The sequence below is a fragment of the Caretta caretta genome, chromosome 1, assembly GCF_965140235.1.
Source record: "Caretta caretta isolate rCarCar2 chromosome 1, rCarCar1.hap1, whole genome shotgun sequence".
NCBI lineage: Eukaryota > Metazoa > Chordata > Testudines > Cheloniidae > Caretta > Caretta caretta.
The window spans coordinates 284375267-284394773 of NC_134206.1; the positions used below are offsets into that span (position 1 = coordinate 284375267).

At 42.3% G+C, this 19507-nt stretch overlaps 1 long non-coding RNA gene across 1 annotated transcript; it reads left to right on the forward strand.

Annotated features, from left to right (window-relative positions):
- The first annotated feature begins 2356 nt into the window (after window positions 1-2356).
- LOC142070805 (uncharacterized) lies at window positions 2357-18584 on the forward strand. Its single transcript, XR_012666734.1, has 4 exons — window positions 2357-2575; window positions 4097-4233; window positions 4985-5225; window positions 18462-18584. It is a non-coding gene; the product is annotated as an uncharacterized LOC142070805 (long non-coding RNA).
- The last annotated feature ends 923 nt before the right edge of the window (window positions 18585-19507 follow it).

The following is a 19507-nucleotide window of genomic DNA, read 5'->3' on the forward strand; positions in this document are numbered from 1 at the left end:
AACCCCGTAGTTATCACTGACCTTAGTGGAAGTTGTTGGGTGCTCAGCACTTTTAAAAATCAAATCACTTATTTAGATGTTTAAAAGGAGGGTTTATAGGGCTCAGTTGAGACTCTGATTTTCTTATATCTTAGCACTGGGGATTCTGTTTGCCAGAAGCTGGGAAAGGGCGATGGGATGGATCACTTGATGATTACCTGTTCTGTTCATTCCCTCTGGGGCACCTGTCATTGGCCACTGTCAGAAGACAGGATACTGGGCTAGATGGACCTTTTGTCTGACCCAATATGGCCATTCTTATGTTTTCTTATTAAGCACCCTCTAGATTTCTGTATGGGTCTGATCTAACTTCCACTGAAGTCAGTAGGGGTCGAATCAGGCCCTAAGTACACTGGCTATGTAAATGATCATATTCTGAGTAAAGGCACACATGCATTAGGAGATCAGAGTCAGTCCTAGGGAGGTTCAACCAGTGGTGAATGACAATCAGGAACATCTCATTGTTGAGCCACATTGGTGGGGTCCTGTGGGGAAGCTTACACTGCCATTGCCCCGGATGTATTTTCAATTGCAGTGTTGTTGAAGCCATGTTGGTCCATGGATATTAGAGACAAGGCAGGTGAGGTAATATCTTTTATTGGACCAACTTCTGATGGTGAGAGAGACAGTTTCTGAGCTTGACTGAGGTCTTCTTTAGGTCAGAAGTTGGTCCAGTAAAAGATATTACCTCACCCGCCTTGTCTCTCTCAGCACATATTTGTTCTACTGATAAATACAAGATATCAGTCTCCAGGACGGCCAGGAAGGCATCTTTTGTATACTCACTTTAAAAAATCACTGCACACCTATGCTTCTTTCATTTGATAAACCTTGTCACAGAAAATGGCTGTAAATTGATTCCACCAGATGCGGACAGAAGCGCCACATCATTACAGACTCCAGAAATGCCTCTTTGCAATAAAACTGTCAGAAATTGCTTGAAAAAGGGGGAGACTGCAGGTTCAGAGAGGCAGTCCCCCTCCCTTCAGCTGGCTATGCTGAGTGCATTTTTATTTTCAGTTTACACTGATGGTGGGAATATGCGCTCATTGGGATTTCAAACAGCTGGATTCTGGGTTTGAATACAGGCTCACAAAATTCAATCCAGAGGTATTTGTAGTTTATATAAATAGAATGGATGAATAAATAAGTAAATAAATAAACTATTCTTTGAAGCAGGCCCTAAAGTTTTCAAGCCTTTCTCTCTATAAAGTACTCTTTTGTTGTTATATGATTTCCTGATGGCACTATATTAACTAATGAAATGCCAAGCAGGCTTGACTATGGCAATGTTTGAGTTCTGGTAAGGAACCAATAGCTGCACTTTTCTCTGCAGGACTCTGTTTGCAGCTTTGGAAACAGCCTGAGGCATTGGACTCAAAACAGTGCCAGTTCAGAGTGTTTGTGAGCAGGAAAGAGAAACAGATGCACCCACAGAGTGATATCACCCACACAGCACCCAAATGAATAATCAGCGTTAAAAAGTTAAGGGGAAAATCATATTTAAGCTGTTTCCTCCACCCCATGTAATTAGTGCTTGCCTTTCGTCATTCATTACAATCTTTAGCTTCCTGTATTTGAGTACATAATGTTATCATCTCTTTCCAGAAATGGATTGGACAAATTCTTCTTGGAAATCCTTCCCACGCATGTATATTTTGGTGTCCTTTATTTCCCAGGCAGTCAGTCAGACCTTACTGACGGCAACAGAATGTCATAGTTAGGGATGGCTCAGCATCCCTCCACCCATCTGCTCCACACTGCCATGAGATGAGATTACCTAATGCAGTGTGTTGCAATTTTGAAAGATCAGAAAATGGTTTCGAAATCACAGATAGGGGAAATGTGCATTTTAAACAAAAATGCACTTTGAAAAGAATTAAAACCCAAATTAAAACCGAAAAGATTTCTCAAGTCCCAGCAGTCCTTTGTTGACAAGCTGTAGCAGAAGCATTCCTAAAGCCACTCTGCTTGTAGGTTGTTTTAAAAAATTCTATAAACAATAGCTCACAATTGAAGGCCCCAATTCTGCAATCAGATCCATGTGGATGGCCACTTCCACTAATGCGAAGACCCACAGACGTCAGTGGGACTCATTCCACATGATCTGACTATAAGAAGAGGGAATGAATGATGGGTCTGACAGAGAAGTAGTTTTCATTACTCTTTTAGTGGGGCATACCTCCAATTCAACTGATCCATGTTTCATGTTAAAATGATTGATAAATATCTTCCTCAATTAAGGGACTATTACTTTTAAAAATGCTTTATTGTTGTTGTTTTTTTCCATCTCTATTTCATTCTTTATAGTGATGGTGAATGGGATCTGATTCTCCACTGCCTTGTGCCTTGTGTAGTTGTTTACTCCTGCATAGGGAGGGCAAACGGGTGTAAAATACCACCACATCGGAACAATGAGAGGACAGGCTGTGAATAGGGGACTCTAGACTGGGACACCTCCCATGAGGTGCTGCTCCGGCACTGTCTGCTGGTCTAGCTCAGGACCTGCTGCTTCCACTGAAGATTCCTTTGCATGGTAAGTCTAATATCACCAGGTAAGAATGGAGAGCAGCACTCCCCCAAGCCATGGAGATGGGTGAAGGGGCAGCCCTTCTACACTGAGCAGAGAATGAGGAGCTGTGCTGCCCAGAACTCCTACTTTAGCCACTGGAACTATGTCCACCTGTAAGTAGATCATTCACACCACTCCCCCGGCAAATTCCCCTTCACATATTGACCACAGTAATGAATAGAATCTGTTTTTGGTATTCCAGTAGCATCAATTCTTCCCTGAGCAGTGCTAAATGAGTCACCAGGAGAAGAGACAGCGAGTTGCTCTGTGCCTGAGCCAGAAGCACTGAGCGCTTGGACACTCCAGAACACAGGGATTTATTGTCTGAGATAAAATGCAAGTTTTACCTGCTCCATTGTTCTGCTTGTTTGAGGCTGGCTTGTAGAAGTCTGAGGCATGAAGAAGCTTAGCTAGTAGTTCAGTTGTTGTGAGGTTTAATCCAAAAGAAAGATTTTATATATATATATAAAATCTTTCTTTTTTCAAGTCTTGGCTAGGTGCCCCCTTTCTTCCCTCCCCACTGAGTATAGTTTTGCTAGAGAACTTTAGCTGGGTGGTGATGCACGAGCAAAACACCCTGACTAGCAGGAGTGGTGGGGATATTACATTGCCAAAGTGGCGTGGCTTTAGCCATAAGCTTAATAATCACGTGTGGGACTGGCCTTGGATGTTTTGGCTCCAAGCATCAGCAGGCGCTCTCATTAAAAGGGAACTCTGTAGTGTAATCTTAATTATGGTTCATCCACAGTCATCTACCCAGAGTCCTCCTAACTAGGTCATTCATATAGCCTCTCCTACAGAGATTACAGCTGAATGGTAAATTAACCATATTACAGAATGATTTTACACCCCGTGTCTGGACTCATTGTAGGTACCACATGAATACCTAAAATAGATTGCATGACCAAAACACATAACCCAAATGCGTACATGCAAATAGGCAGACTGCAGTGACTCCTGCTTCTTAAGAAAAGCATTATTCTCCCAGGGAAAAAATGTTTTGTTTTATTTACTAAATTAAAATAAACCAAAGGGGAAGTGGAGACTCGTCAGCAGTTATGGGCTGGGAAGAGTCTTTGACCTTGTTCCGCTGGAGAATACTTGACCATAGAAAGGAACAGCTTCTTGGCTGAGCAGCTGCTGTACAGAGGTGTTTTTATTAGCCAACAAGTCAGAAAGGAATGAGGCATGCCTGAGAAAGTAGAACTTTGCCAGCTTCAATCCCTGCTTTTCTATTAGATCTAACCCTGAACCAACTGAGTTTCAAATGTTCAATAAAAAGTCTCACTGGTCTAATTTGCTCAGCAGGTTCTAGCTCCATCATTATATTCTCCTTAGGTGTGTCAGTTTCAAATTCCAAGGTATACAAGAATAAACAGAAGCAAATGTAGCTTGTTCTTATTATTTCTGATTCCTGCATTCTCCAGTTTTCTTGGATGGCAGCACTTGGGAAAATAACACAGTCTCGGATGTTCTTATTTTCAGCTCTACAGTTAAGCCTCTGAGGAGGGCAAATAAACAGCTGACATTTTATGACATAAAGTTGATTAAAAATAGACACTGCGGGGCTAGAGAAATACAGTTGCTCAACACCGCTTCCAGAGATGAACCAGGAGACCCAGGTACACACTCTGACCTAAAGAATTTGAATGACAAGGTTTATTTTATGCTGCAATACATTTGATGATATATATGGTCAGACAATAAAATATATTGTCGGACTTCAAGATATCTGTGGGTTGTGTTGGATCTGATCCTCTGAGGTGCTGAGCACCCTCAATGCCCACTGAAGTCAATGGGAGTTCAAGGCACTCAGTACCTCACAGAATTGGGTCCTTAGTGAAGATCAGTATCAATTTCTCTTTCTAGCCTAAGTTTTAAGCTACGTAACTACTGTATGAGAGGGCACGTCTGTCTGGCTGTCCAGATAGAGCCAAAGCCTCCCTCTCCAAACCATCTTTCTTGTCAGGAGGACTGCAGGAATTTGGAACCAACCAGGCAGGGGATTAAGTGCAAGTGCAGCTGAGACTTGTTAATTTAGAAGCTCTAGCTTATAGACCTCAGAGGTGGAAAAGGAGAGGCATTACCCTCTCCTTAAGAGGCTGGACTTAATTTAGGGAGTCCTGCTTGGATTTCAAAGCAGTGAGGCTGGCTTCTGTTGGACCATCCTTGTGTCCCTGAAAGGGGAGGCTTTTTATTTGGATCTTGTTTATAATCTGAAAAAGGGGATGAGTTAGAGTCTTTGTTTCTCTTTTGGGAGTGGGGTAATTGCCCCATCAGGGAGAAAGAGCTCAGCCTGTGATATTCAGCATAACTGAGGTTGCACTGATTGGCAGAAAACCGCTGATTCCATCTCTGTTATGTTCTCCAAAGGCATTAATACCATGGATCTCCTACAAGTCCCTATCGAAAGCTGTGGTGGTGGCGAGTGACTTCTCATTTCTTAAAACAAAATCTAGAAGATGTGATGCTATGAACTTTTTGCAAAGAGTCTGTTGCTCTCTAACATGGAAGCACTGTAGCTACTACACCTTGAGTCTGTTTGAAATTGCCAGTTTGTCCTGCTTTGGGTGAATCTGGTGGCAGGTGAAGGAGGCACTTAACATATTTTAAGGTGAGTTCCTAATTCTTCACTTTGTATCCTTATCAGAATAAGCAATAACATTGCCTCCCAGTCTTTCATCAGAAGGAATGTCTCTCTCTTTTGAGAGCTGTGTCCTTTAACACATTTTTTGAAAAGTACATTACATTCCCTTAAAGAACACACTTGGTGTGGTAGCCAGAAGTAATAACATGCACAATTTGGGAGGCAGCCTGGCCCAGCTGCTGTTATAAAAAGGAACTTGCTCCCAATGGTTCCTCTTTATATAATAATTTCTAAATTATGCAATTCTCTGTATTCTGATTGGTCAATGGGTTATAACTGCAGTTGTTTCTCAAGCAGACAGCGTGCAAATTGCTGCAATCTGTGTGAGAAACAGCCAATAAGGCATCGGTTTGCATGGTTATTTTACAATAACCTTAATGTGCAAATTGTATTGCTCCAACTGGGTATTGAACATCCCTGTTTTCTGACTGGCTACTGCCCAGCAATATCTCAGCAATAAATATGGCTGCTTCAATGTGTCATCCCTCCTCTGTTGTTCCACCTAACTCCAGATTTTAAATAACAATTGTAATAAAGCAGGAGTGATGGTTCTTCTGCTTGGGTCAAGCAGTTGTGAAAGGTGGGTAAGTCTGGATGGTCTAGTGAGAAGACCAGGCTTGACGGTGACATTAAAAGGGAGATAGAAGATGAGTGAGCTGCATTGAGGCATACACAGGAGCAAGCCAAGATATTGCCACATTCAGGCTGCGTCCCTTCCTCCAAATCTACTGTGCTCTCTCATCAAGCATTTCCTAAAAGAAAATAACTCTAAGTTGCTATAGATAATCATATAATAGTATCTATTAATTACTGGGAAGCTATCTACTGTAACTAGAGGCTGATCTAGCTATAGGCAAGCTAGGCAGATCCCTAGGGTGGCAATTTTCTGGGCAGCTGCCTAGGGCAACAGATTTGGCCTGGCTGCTCCACTGTCATGATGGAAGGACGGTTGGACCAAATGTGAGTGGTAATGCAACCCTGTGTGCCAGGTTGTAATGCTAATCACTCAGATTTGGCCTGGCTGGCATGATCGGGTGGGGTGGGTATCTGGGCCATTCAGTGGCATGGGTGGGGCTGAAGCGTTGCCTCGGGCAGCAGAGTGCCTTGAGCAGGCTCTGAATGTAACAGTGTAGTCAGTAGTTATGCTTTTAGTGGATATTTAGATGGGAAAGCTTGAGGGCAATAGCAAACCATAGCAATGGCATTATTAGCCAAGCAGAAGGCAAGAGTAAAGGAATGGCGAATACAGTTTTGTATCACAACCGAAGGGTGCTCTTGGTCAATATGGTAATAACTGTGTCATGGCCACAAGCTCTAAGACTAAAGGAAAGGGGGTTTATTTAATCTTAGATGTGATAACTACCTCATAAATAGGAAAACCCCGCAAGTTATCACCAAAGTATATATTTTATTTTCTTGAGAGAGAGCCACAGTTCTGATACTCTGGCTCGTGTTCAGTATTCAGGCCCATGGCTGGCATTTTAGTCTACATTCCCTTTGAAATTTGGTCTGAACAAGGTGGTTTTCTGAAGTAATGGTCGCAGGATTGGGCCTCATACTTGGACTTTATTATATTCACTTCCATTGTATATTCTATTTTTGAGTAATATGCCCTTCTGGCTAATGGCTTTTGCTATTTACTGACACTCATCAAATATAAACTTCTTGTACTGGTAATACGATCAATGGTGGAAGTAGTGTCACTTTAATATCATTATTTTTATTTTATTTTAGGCGGGATGGGGGAGGAACAGGATTTGTGGGGGGTGTGCTCAACAGAGGCAGTTTGTACACCACCATGCAAGAGCAGTTTGTTGGCCGCCCTGAGGACTGACAGGGCAGGTGGAAGCTTTGCGAAGTGGCACCACTAGCCTTTCCATCATCTGAACACAATTGCAGGCAGATTCCTGAGTTAGTAGCAAGTGCCATGGAACAGTTTCACTACAGATCTATGGTCTGGGAGGAATGATTCACAGTGCACAGTCTGGCTGCTTGGATTGTGGTGCTAAAGGCAAGATCTGGGTCAGGCTCACAATCTTTCTACATCTTTCTTATGGTTAATATCTAGCACTGCTCAGGGGCTTTCAATCATTCTGTTGTTACTGGTCATATTTTTAAACGCTTACACTGAATTCCTGTGTCCACACTGTATGAACTTCAGATTCCAGGACTCTGACGTTCAGCTGTGCAACTAAACAGTGCAGTAACCAGTTCTTGGGTTTTTTGTTTTTGTTTTCACACAGGTTAAACACAAGAGTTTTAATTAGTATTAAGCAAGAATTGGAGCCACTCAGTCATAACAACCATATTACTTATTTCACTAGTCATTTTGAACCAAGTGGCATGCCATTCAATGTTCTATTTATTATAGGAACATAGATGTGTAAATATTTATTAAATTCACCAAAAAGAAAAGCAAGAGATAAAAACTTGGCAGTGATATAACTAGTGTAAATGTTTTGTTGAAGTGAGTGCATTCTTACATCCTGGAGGTCAATTGCTATTAGCAACAGGATCTGATGAATAAAACACTGACATCTTAGAATGGCAATCACACATCCTCCCATTTGGTATTTCCTGTTGCCAAACCAAGGGGTACCAAGCAATCTAGGGATAAAGCTGGTATTGCAATACTTATGCAGAAGTACTTGTATGTATGTCTGACACCATTGCCACAGAATGGAGTACTGTGCTGAGTATGTAAAATGAAGGATATAAATTTATTCTTTTCCAGGAAGTGACTCTTGGAAGTGACATCAGATTAATTTATGCTTATGTTATCAATAGATACACTAATAACCACTCCTTCGTCTCTTCCTTTGTCTGGTATATCTGCAGTAACTTTAATCTGAAGATCTTAAAGCACTTTATAAACACTAATTGCACTTCATAATGCTCATATGAGGCAAGTGTTATTTTTACCACTTTAGAACTGGATAAACTGAGGAACAGATGCTGTCACTGGGCCAAAGATCACAGAGTCAGTGGAAGATCTGGGAGCAGAACTTGACTCTTGGATGCCAGTCACCTGCAGTAATCATTAGACCACATTAGCTTCCTTTCATGACATGCTTCCTTTATCTTCGGTTTGATCACCTTTGCTTATTTAAATGAAGCTGTCATCTTTTTCCTTAACATGCTGATTCATCTTTGAAAATGATGAAATGTTGGAACATATAGGAGGGCAATTTGCATAAAACTGAGGAAAGGCTACAGGGTTAGTCTAGCAATCTAGCTTATTTTTAAAGTGAACCAGGCTAATGTCAGGAAAATGAAGGTTCTAATGGAAAGATGGCTGCCTCTGAACTATGAAATAACAATTGGGATTCGATAATTAACCCTTTTTCACAACAGCCTGTTTTATATATGTATCAAGTGAGAAACAGAGGTCACAGACTTGACCAAAGTAACACAATTAGTCAATGGTGAAGATGGGAACAACATAGAAATACTAACTCCAACCCCCTTTTGTCTAACTTCTAGATGACAGACCTTCCTTTGTAGTGACTAGTGTTTGCGGGGGGTAGGGGGAATGCAAACCAGTGCATTTACATTTGCCAAGCTGTAGCCAAGTTTGAGAATTACCTGCTTCTGGATGCTTGCATCTCGATGTTACTTCACCGTCTCGTGCCAAGTGTGGGAGAGGGCTAGCCACTTCTCCATGACTAATTCAGAAGAGCCTTATGGTCTGGGCTTACTGCTTGGAGTGCATGGAGAAGAAAGGGATCAACTTCAAAACTACTGTGGGCCTGCCCACTCCCACTGTTTATTGTTTACGTCTTAAGAGGATCAGAAGTGCTCATGTTTATTGGAAAAAGCTTGAGCACGATATGCTAGTTGTGAAACACCCTACCGTGACAGTTAATAACTCTTCGTTCACTAGTTCTTCAGAGTTAGTTGTGTGTGTCTGTAAATATGTAAAGAGCAGCAGCAAAATGCTGCTGTTATTTATACAAGCTCGGAGTCTCCTGCCTGACAACCACATTTCTTCATATTATTTTGTCATTTCTGGAGGAAAAAATCAATTACAAGATATGGATCTAAAAATGAATTTGAAATGACAGTATGACTCTAATGCAGCGTGGCTTTGTCCCCCTCTAGTGGCTAGATCAAACTCTCCTGTTTAAGAGCCGGTTACTGGGCCTGGGCCTGTAGCTTGGGTAGTAGAAGCTCCTGTTTTTAGGTTTAGTCCCCTTGGACAGTGACCCATCTGAGGCACCATTACAACAGTAATTACAAAAAGTAATCTGTTCTGTTTAAAGATCAGGTACAGCACTGTCAGTAGCAGGGTACCTCAACCATGACCTGGATGTGACCTCTCCCGGAGGGAAGGATATTTCATTTCATTGCTCACCCATTCATTCTCTTCTCTGATAAGTGTTTGGAATTGTCACCACAAGAGTGTATTCAGTTATATAGGAAAATGTTGTCTGAGCTAATATGGCTTATCTGACATAATCTATTCCTGTGAGAGATCACTAACACCCTTTATGACTGCTTTCTCAGTCCAGTTTAAATAATTTAATCCAGGGCCAGCATCAATAAACCCTGAAACTGTGAATAGTCTCAATACTCTGTTTCCTAGGCTCATTAACTCTTAGGTTTCTGTGGACTTTCCACTTTGTAAGTCAGATAAATGCATTAGCATCTTCAGTCAGAAAGTTAACACTCAGGGTGAAATCCTGGCCCCACTGATGTAAATGGGAGCTTTACCCTTGACTTTCCGGGGACCAGGATTTTGTTTCTGGGGCACCATCTTCTGGGCTTAATTCTATTTGTACATAGGCTTTAGAGCAGTGCCTCCATCAATTTTAGTGACACCAGCGTAAGTGAGAGGTTAGCTGGCTACCTGATCAGTGTATTGTTAAGGTAAACCTCACTGCTCATAGAGAAGTGACTTGTACTAGTTCTTAAGTTACCCTGATATCTTTCCTTTTCGTCATTATCATTCTGTCAAACTGATAGGGCAGGTGAGGGGAAAAATGCAAGAGAAAAGCAAATGGACTGTTTCTTTGTGGGAATAGAGTTTCAGTTTAATCAGTGGCCTAAAGTGAACTTATTATTTCACTTCCTAGCTGATTGTAGCCCACATCACAAAATCCCAACAGAGAAATGTTTCCAGTCGTTCTGTTTGGGAAAGACCACCACTGGCACACAGACTGACTCTAGTCTCTCTGCTTGAGGGAGAAAATGATAGGCTGCCATTAGCAACACAGTTTAAAAAGCCAGAGAATCCAAAAGATAGGATGCTTCATAAAGGCAGAAAACAGTGCTGCTTGCTTGTGCCATTGCCCAGCTGCTGTTTTCTAGGATGATCTGCCTTAAGGAAATCTGTCTTTGTACAGTCCTATAGGTCTTTCAGACACTGCTCAAGTGCAAATATAGGCAGCAGCTAGTTTCAATTTAGTAACGGTCAGAAAATCTTGTCCTAGGATGTTACAAAGAAATCAAATTACATACATATGTGTGATTCCTATGCAAGTAACACTTACAGTGGCATTAAAGGAAAAACCATTCTTGACTACTGTGACCACTGGGTTTTGTCATAAAATCCGGTGTTGGTAGCATACTATTGACTGTTATTTCTGACTATCACAGGCTCACTGGGTAACTTTGTACATGTAACTAAAAGCCTCATCCAAGGCCATTGAAGTCAGTGGGAGAGCTGGACATCAATAGTACCAGGATTTGACCCAATGAGTCTTTCAATTGACATCAGTGGGTTCTTGACTGGGCCCATAATCTCTGAGTTTATCCCCATTTCACAGATGAGGATAACATCTAATGTGCTGCACAGCTACATTAATGTTTCATAAAGAAGCTTAATTATAAGTGGAAAAAAGTGATTTTTAAAATTATTTTAAAGTAGCTAAAAGTGAGGCCCAGCCTCCCCATGTTAATTATTTAAAAAGAAAACAGAGGTGACGTGATAGCTACACACTTCTCCCTCCACCCCATCCCATGGATCATACCATTTCCATTCCAGAGGGGGTGGAGTAGAGATAAGCTGGCCATAATCTATTTAAAAACATTATATCTTTACATGTTTGCTTTTTGTAATTATGAACAGGTAAAATGAAATGCCCCCCATTAATAGTGACTAGTCAGTTGGAGTCTTCATCCCACCTCAGGACATACCCTGTCTTTTCCCTATACTCTGAATATGTAAAATCTTCATCACTTTGAAGATAAAGTACCAAACAGTGCCCTGATATAAGTAGGCATTACTCCTGTGAAGCAATTTACACCTGAATCAGACCCAAAACTGAAACCAGGTGCACAAATCAAACGTGAATGTTGTTTTTATTCAAAGAGGCATGTGCTAAGTGTGCATACAGCTGCCTTGGTGACAGAAAACAGTCACAGCAATCAAATGAAGCCAACACCACCTGCAATTTACATACAGATCATTACCTGAAGTACACTTATCTATGTATATAGTCCTATTCTTTATTTATGCTCCTGGGGAAAATATAATCCAGATAAATTTAAAATCTGTGAGTCAAATCTTATGACGTGCTGAGTATCTCAAACTCCCATTGACTTCAAAAGGAGAAGTATGGCTCAGGATTTGGTCCTATATGTTTAGGGTTTTGACTGAATTAACTTTTTTCTTCTGTGCAGTAGCCAAACTAGCCCCATGTACCCTTCCCCTCTCCTCTACATAAATAAGCACAATAAAATAATTACTTTCCCTATAAAGGGATTTTTGAATAAACTACATTATGGCTGGAGTTTCTAGCAATCTCTGTTTGCTCTATGTTAAAGGCTAGGTGCCTGATCCTCAGATAGCATAAATCTCTATAGTTCAGCTGATCTATTGAAGCTACACTGATTTATGCTAGCTGGGAATCTGGCCCAATTGATTCTGTTTATGAAGCCACTTAAGTGTCTCTCAATATTTTGTGTTACATGTTACTTATTTAGATATAAGTTGCGAATGGATCTGACACATACACTGGATGGTTAAGTAAGCAGTTAGTCGGTGGTGTAGAAAATCAAACAAATTGTAGCACACTGAATTATTCATGTAATTTGTGTGCAGACACTGAGTGAGTTAATTACTATCTTTGTAAAAGCCATCGCTGAGTCAGTCTGAAGTGCAGTCTAATGAAAATGGACAGAAATGGATTTTTTCTGAATATAAGTGAAAAGCTGTAAATATCTGTTGATTTCTGATAGGATGTGTGAATGCTTTTCTTTTATGTAAAAGTGTAATCCTGCTCTGCATAGCAATTGCAGCTAACTAGTTGTGGTATCAGTGTAGATGAAAGCTGTGCCTTGAAACACAACCCACCATCTGCTTCCGTTGGAGTTGACATGATCAGCTGTCCATCCCACAGAATAGACACCAGCCTCAAAACTTTAAAGGCAAACATATGCTTCTGTAATGTTTCAAAAAGCATATAACATTGTTTTGGGGAAAGGACAAATGTGGTTGGCATGAATATTTAAACCAGAATGTATGGCTTTAATGTATGCATTAAAATGAGCCATTTGGTTAGTTTCCCAGATGCTCAGAGTGTGTTTAATGAAAACTACAACTTCAGTATTTTATTAAAAGCTACAGGATTCATTCAACTCCCTGCCTATGTTTAGATACAGTTATAATATTGACCAGCAAGCACTGCAGATAGACACACAGAGACTCAAATACTTCCTTTATAAGATCATTTCGTCTCAGGGGTCCTGGAACAACTTGTATAGTGGGGATGCTGAGAGCCACTGAGCCAAACTGTAAACCCTGTATAAGATGGAAACCACTTCAAGTCAGGGGCTGCTGCTACACCCACAGCATCCCTAGTTCCAACACTTATGTTTCATCTGTACAGTACAACTCTATGTATCTATGTACAACTCTATGTATCTGTACAGTACAACTCTATCTGTATATTTGTGCACATGGAGATAGGATCATTAATTAAAAGAGATGATTGGGACAGACTGGAGGAGAATTGGAAATTTCCATGTGGAAATTTGATTCCTCAGCAAAAAGGGCCAGAGTTACTTAGAAAACAATTCCTAGAACTGAGCCTTTAGACTCGAGCAAACCAAGCTGAGACAGGCTGGAGTTGACCTGAAATGCCCAGAGGGGAAATGAAGAAAGCACTAAAGACAAAAACAATTAGGATAGTGCAGCTGTACTATACAACATACTCAAAACCGACTGTAGTAGTAGACAGGTTTCAGAGTAGCAGCTGTGTTAGTCTGTATTCGCAAAAAGAAAAGAAAAGGAGTACTAGTGGCACCTTAGAGACTAACCAATTTATTTGAGCATGAGCTTTCGTGAGCTACAGCTCACTTTATCGGATGTGAGCTGTAGCTCACGAAAGCTTATGCTCAAATAAATTGGTTAGTCTCTAAGGTGCCACTAGTACTCCTTTTCTTTTTGGAGTAGTAGAGAACATGAGGTACCCACTGGTGGCATGTCACCTGCACACACTGTTCCTGTCCACTTGTGATGTGCTATCACTGTGTCTAAAAACACACAGGCTCAGACTGTGACTGGTGTCTCTGCATAGGTACTGGTGAGGGGGCAGGCAGATGGAACCTCCTCCTGTATCGGGGCCATTCTTGCCCGAAGTTATTTCCCAAGTGCAGCAGCTGCTCTCTCTTAGCATCCCCTGGGTACAAATTACTCTAGAAATTGCTTGGAGAAGGAAGACCATGGCCTGGCTTCTCTGTGCTCTCCACCACAGCTGGCCAGCTGTGCAGGGGTAACTGTGCTGCCCCATACTAAGGGAATGGGGTGGCAGGTGAAATTCCCCATACTCCTGAGAAGCGGAATTGATGAGGCACGATCTTTCCCGGACCACCCCCCCTCTCTCCCCCCCCCCCCCCCCGTAGTAGTGTGGTTCTACACTGCCTCCACCTGAGTCACGGGCTTGCACTTGAATCCACAGAAAGCCGTGACTAACACACATGGGCTGCCACTGATTTGCATATTACATTTGCAACCAGGCTTCTGCAGTAATTCCTTTCAAAGGATTCCAGACCCAATTGATGAGCATATCACCAGCATGTTTGTATTAACTCTTAACAACTTCCTAGTGGCTCATTTTTGCATTTTATTGTCTTCATGAGGTTTCAGAGCTAACCCCCATTAAGATGAATGAAGCAGTTCATGCTTCTCAAAGCTATTGTTAGAGTAGATCTGCAGGATGAAGAAGTCAGTGCTGCTGGCTCACATTTTCATAGTTTTCTTCATAAAAAGGATCAGAAATGGGGCTTTTATCATTTTTTGAAAGTATCTTTAAAGTGTACAGAAAGCCCTGGAAACAGCCACAATCCACAGAAAGTCCCTGTGCCTTTCTCCAAAGCCTCTTGACTTCAGATGGCATATCCTGTGCTCCTAAGAATATCAGCAAAATTGTTATTCATGCTTGATTGTCACATTTAAAACTGTATTATAGGATGGCTGGTATTACCCTCTTTTAAGATTGCCTGACACTTTCTATTATAATCTCCTGTTATCAATATGGCTTTGCCAAATTTTAACTAGTTGGCCTGAAATTTTAACCAGTTGGACTGGATGAATGCCTCAGGCTGAATTTCTGGAAAACTTCAGCAAAAACTGTTCAGCCATTTCTGAGAATGAAGTCAGAGAAAAATACATTGTTTTGCCTGTGTTTAAAAGATTCTTTGAGAAGCTCTCGCTCCCATGTGATTTGAAGCAGTGACTTGAAGTTTGGAAGTGGGGAATGGGGAAAGGGTGTGTGTGTGTGACCTTTGTTTCAAGGATGTGCTTTTAGCTATCCTGTTAAAATAAATAAAATATCTGCCCAAATTTGGTCAAGCTATAAGGCTTTTGAAAAATTCCAGTTCTCACACACTCAATAGAGACTTGCCAGAGCTTCACAGATGAATTCCCTGAAGATTCCATTTGTATGGGGTATGTTCCAGCCTCATGTTGTAGGGGGCTGAACAGGACTATTCCTGCAATTGTAGATCCGGGCTGCTGTGTGCTGGGCTGGGGCTGGACGTGGGACACTTGAGAGCTAGGAACCTGTCTCCCCTGTGTTCTCAATGCCTTCCAATGGACCCAGAAAGCATGGAGGAAGAAGTTGGCCGCTTCAAATACAGAGGCGAGGGGAGCCAGACCTGAGTGGAGAAAACTGATTAGAACAATGGCTATTAGCCAGGATGGGCAGGGAAGCAGAACCATGCTCTGAAGTGTCCCCAGCCTCTGTTTGCCAGAAGCTGCGAATGGGTTACAGGAAATCATCAAGTGATCCATCCCCTGTTCTGTTCATTCCCTCTTTACCACCTGGCATTGGCCATTATTGGAAGACAGGATACTGGGCTAGATGGGCCATTGGTCTGACCCAGTATGGCCATTCTTATGTTCTTAACAATGAGTATAGGGTGGGAGGAGGGAAATCAGGACTGGGAGCCAGTGGGCAGAGAAGAGGAGACTGGGATTAGTTGGGCAAGGAGATGAGGAAGCAGTAGGGAAGGGTGGAGCAGGTGTATGTGTGGTGGTAAAGAGAGATCTGACACGGATGTCAGGATGTGTGTGAAGAACTGGAACTGGCTGGGGAAAAAAGATAAAGGAGCTGTGAGAGGGGGGAGAACAACAAGATTAGGGAGGGAAACTGGGACTGGGAACCAGTGGGGATGAAAAGCATGAAGGGGGGATTGGGGTGGAGCGCAGGGGATTGGAGGCCAAGCAGAGTGTTGGGGAGAAAGACAGATCAGACAAAGAGCTAGGAAGAAGGAAATGGGACTGAGAACAGTGCTGTGTGTGTTGGGGTGGGGTGAAGGGGGGGGGGAGAAGAGTAGGATCAGTCTAGAGGGGGAAAATAGGACTGTCTGAGCAAGGAGAGAATGGGACTGGTATGTGGAACCAACTATGGGAAAGACCTTGGCAGGGATAGGGACAGATTGCAGAGTATGGATCAGATGGAGTCAAGGTTGGGGAATGGGTAGAAGTGTCTGACCTATATAGGGGTTTTTTCCAGTTTCAAAAACCTAGGAAATTACAAGGTTGCAAAGTCAAGCACTCAAAAGTTAGAAAATGGCAGCATTAAGGTTGCCTGAGTACAATGGCTGAGGTCAGTCCCAGGTGGGTGGGTGTGGGGTATAGGCTTGACTTTGGTGAGTTTATCTTATGGCAAACCTGAAGTGCCTGGTGTTCACTTTGGATTTACCTCAGGACATCTTCTGTATGTTAGTTACCCCACGGTCAAAATGCAGCTCTTTCATCACAGAAGACAAGCTGTAAATGAGAGGCACTAACCCACTACCCAACCTATATCTCACAGTAGGTGTTTTATGATGGAAAGACTAACATACCCCAGAAGTGAGATGATCACACAGCAGTAGTGGCCAGACAGTTTTTTCTTTTTTCGACCTGGCCAAGGGGTTGTGACTGTCTTTCAGATGCAGATCGTGCTACTGTGATCTGTGCCTTTGTTTCCCTTGGATTAGACAGCTGCAGCACACTCTGGATGGGGCTACTCCTCAAATAAATTCAAATAGGAGCTGGTGCAGAATGCAGCAGTTCTCAGGGAAGGGGTGTCCCCTTGTAAGCACAGCCCCAGTACTGGCTGATCGACATAGGCTATTGCCTGTTTTCTGGGAGGAATTCAGAGTAGTGGCTTTGACCTATAAAGTGCTAATGGCTTGGGAGCTGCCTATCCAACCCCCAAGTCTTTCCCCATCCAACATTGCTGCAGGAGGGAGGAGTGGAGCTGCTCAATCTGAAGCCCCCTTCCCTTCAAAAAGAGGGAGGTATTGAAAGGGCATTCTCACTGGGGGATGCTGCTCTCTTGAATCCACTTCTTTCCTTGGTCGGAAATACGCCAGATCTGTTGACTTTCAGGGCATGCTTTAAAGTCTCTCTCTTTTCCTGGGCATCTGGGGAGGGAGGGGGGCATAGAGGGCTGGGAGTTGTGTGCAGCGTGGGCTGTTTCCTGTTCTGGTGAGGCTGCTGAGTTTGTGCTGTTTGTACCCATAGAACTAACCTTTTAATACATGGCACGGATACTTAGAGCACTTTTTAATAGGTTCTCTACATTGAAAGAGTAGATGCAGATACACTATCAAGAGACGTTCCTGTTACATAGGATGAAGCTAATGGGCTGCAAAATGCAAATGAACTAGATGAGATTAGAAAATGATTACTTCAGAGAATGGAAAACCTCAGCTAAAGCTTACAGTCTGATCATATACTGGCTTTCTGATGTGTTGCTTTCTCCCCAGCTATAATAGAAAGGAAAAACATCTTAGCTGTAGCTTCACAGGATTGATGGTTACTATGGCTACCACTCCATATTCCATCTAGGCCTTCATCTGCCCAACTCACAGAAGTGGGAGAAGATATACTTCTGCTTTTGAAAGCTGATGGTAATCTGTACTAATTTACTAGGGTGGGGTGATACACACTGAGGTAAAAAGTTATTTCCGCTTAGCATTTTCCCCATGCATTCAATCTAAATAGGCCTTTTAACCCCCTAAGTGCAGAGACAAGCTGCCAAAAGGTATGCTGTTGCAATTTTCATTGATGTTGCCTTGTTACGACATAGTCCTATTGCTCTCCTGGTACCTATAGAATGGGTGCAGTTAGAATGGAGAGAGTTTGTTTATTTTTATTTACTTGGAGCACACTCCTGAATTCCTAGTACACTGAAATTTCCCTCTGAATATAATGGAGGTCAGTTGTTCATAAGATTGACTTGAGGGAGAACATATTTTGCTAATATTCCGTCTAGCCTGTTTAATATAGATAAGCTCAGGGGAACAGAGAAGCTAAAAAATTGTGTTGTAAGGATAGTTGGGGGTTAATATGCATAACTAGATTTTTATTGCCTGAAGGGACCACTGCAATAATCTAAGTTGACCTCCTGTATAACACAGGCCATAGAATTTCCCTGAATTAATTCCTATTGGAAGGAGCATATCTTTTGAAGACGCAGCCAATCTCTTTTCAAGATTTGCTAGGATGACCAGGCATAGTTACCATGGGCCAGAGGCACTTTATTGCCTGAATAGTCCCCCTGACTTCAATGGGACTTACCTGTGGGAAAAGGCACCACATAATGTGAATAAGAATATCAAAATCTGGCCCTGCAATAGATACTTCAGAAATGTTGAGAGAATAGCTTAAAAGAAAGTTCTGAATCTTAGGGCTTGTCTACATTACCCTCTGGTTTGACGGGCAGCAATTGATCCAGCGGGTGTCGATTTATCACATTTGTCTAGATGCGACAAATTGACCACCGAGCGCTCTCCCATCGACTCCAATACTCCACCGGGGTGAGAAGCAGAAGCAGTGTCGACGGGGAAGCGTCAGCCATTGACTTACCACAGTGAAGACACCGTGGTAAGTAGATCTAAGTACGTCGACTTCAGCTACGTTATTCATGTAGCTGAAGTTGCATAACTTAGATCGTTTTCCCCCCCACCCCCATCCTGTGTAGACCAGGCCTCAGTGTTAATTTCACCCTTTGGGTGCAAAAATGATCAATGTAAAGCATTACTTGCATATTCTATTACACGCTTTTCATGACTACTGCAAGTCCTAAAGCAAGTTTCCCATTTTAACACTAGGTTTGGTATGATGAGTTTCAATGTCAGATGTAGATTTTTTTTTTTTTTTTTTTTTGCACTTAGGCAAATTCTGTAACCTTTCACCTCTTAAATACCACTATGATAATTCATCTATGTACCTTGGGATAGATATGCCTCTCTGTAGCCTTTTAAATTTTGCAACAGTTGTACAAATGATGTACATTGATAAAACAACTATTGTACTGTCTAGTATAAGGTAAATTCAGATAACCTCTAGCATCAGTCTGTTGCTGTTTCATTAGCAGAGCTCTATTTGAGTCCTGCTGCCCATTCTCATGGCTCTTGAACTAAACTCCTGGGGATCTTGTGTCACAGCATTATGGTGCTGTCAGGTCCCCAGCTACAAGTCAACACTGGGGCCTGGATGGGCAGGTGTCAAGGTTCCTCCCCCACTCTGAACTCTAGGGTACAGATGTGGGGACCTGCATGAAAAACCTCCTAAGCTTATCTTTACCAGCTTAGGTCAAAACTTCCCCAAGGTACAAAATATTCCACCCGTTGTCCTTGGACTGGCCGCTACCACCACCAAACTAATACTGGTTACTGGGGAAGAGCTGTTTGGACGCGTCTTCCCCCCAAAATACTTCCCAAAACCTTGCACCCCACTTCCTGGACAAGGTTTGGTAAAAAGCCTCACCAATTTGCCAAGGTGACTACAGACCCAGACCCTTGGATCT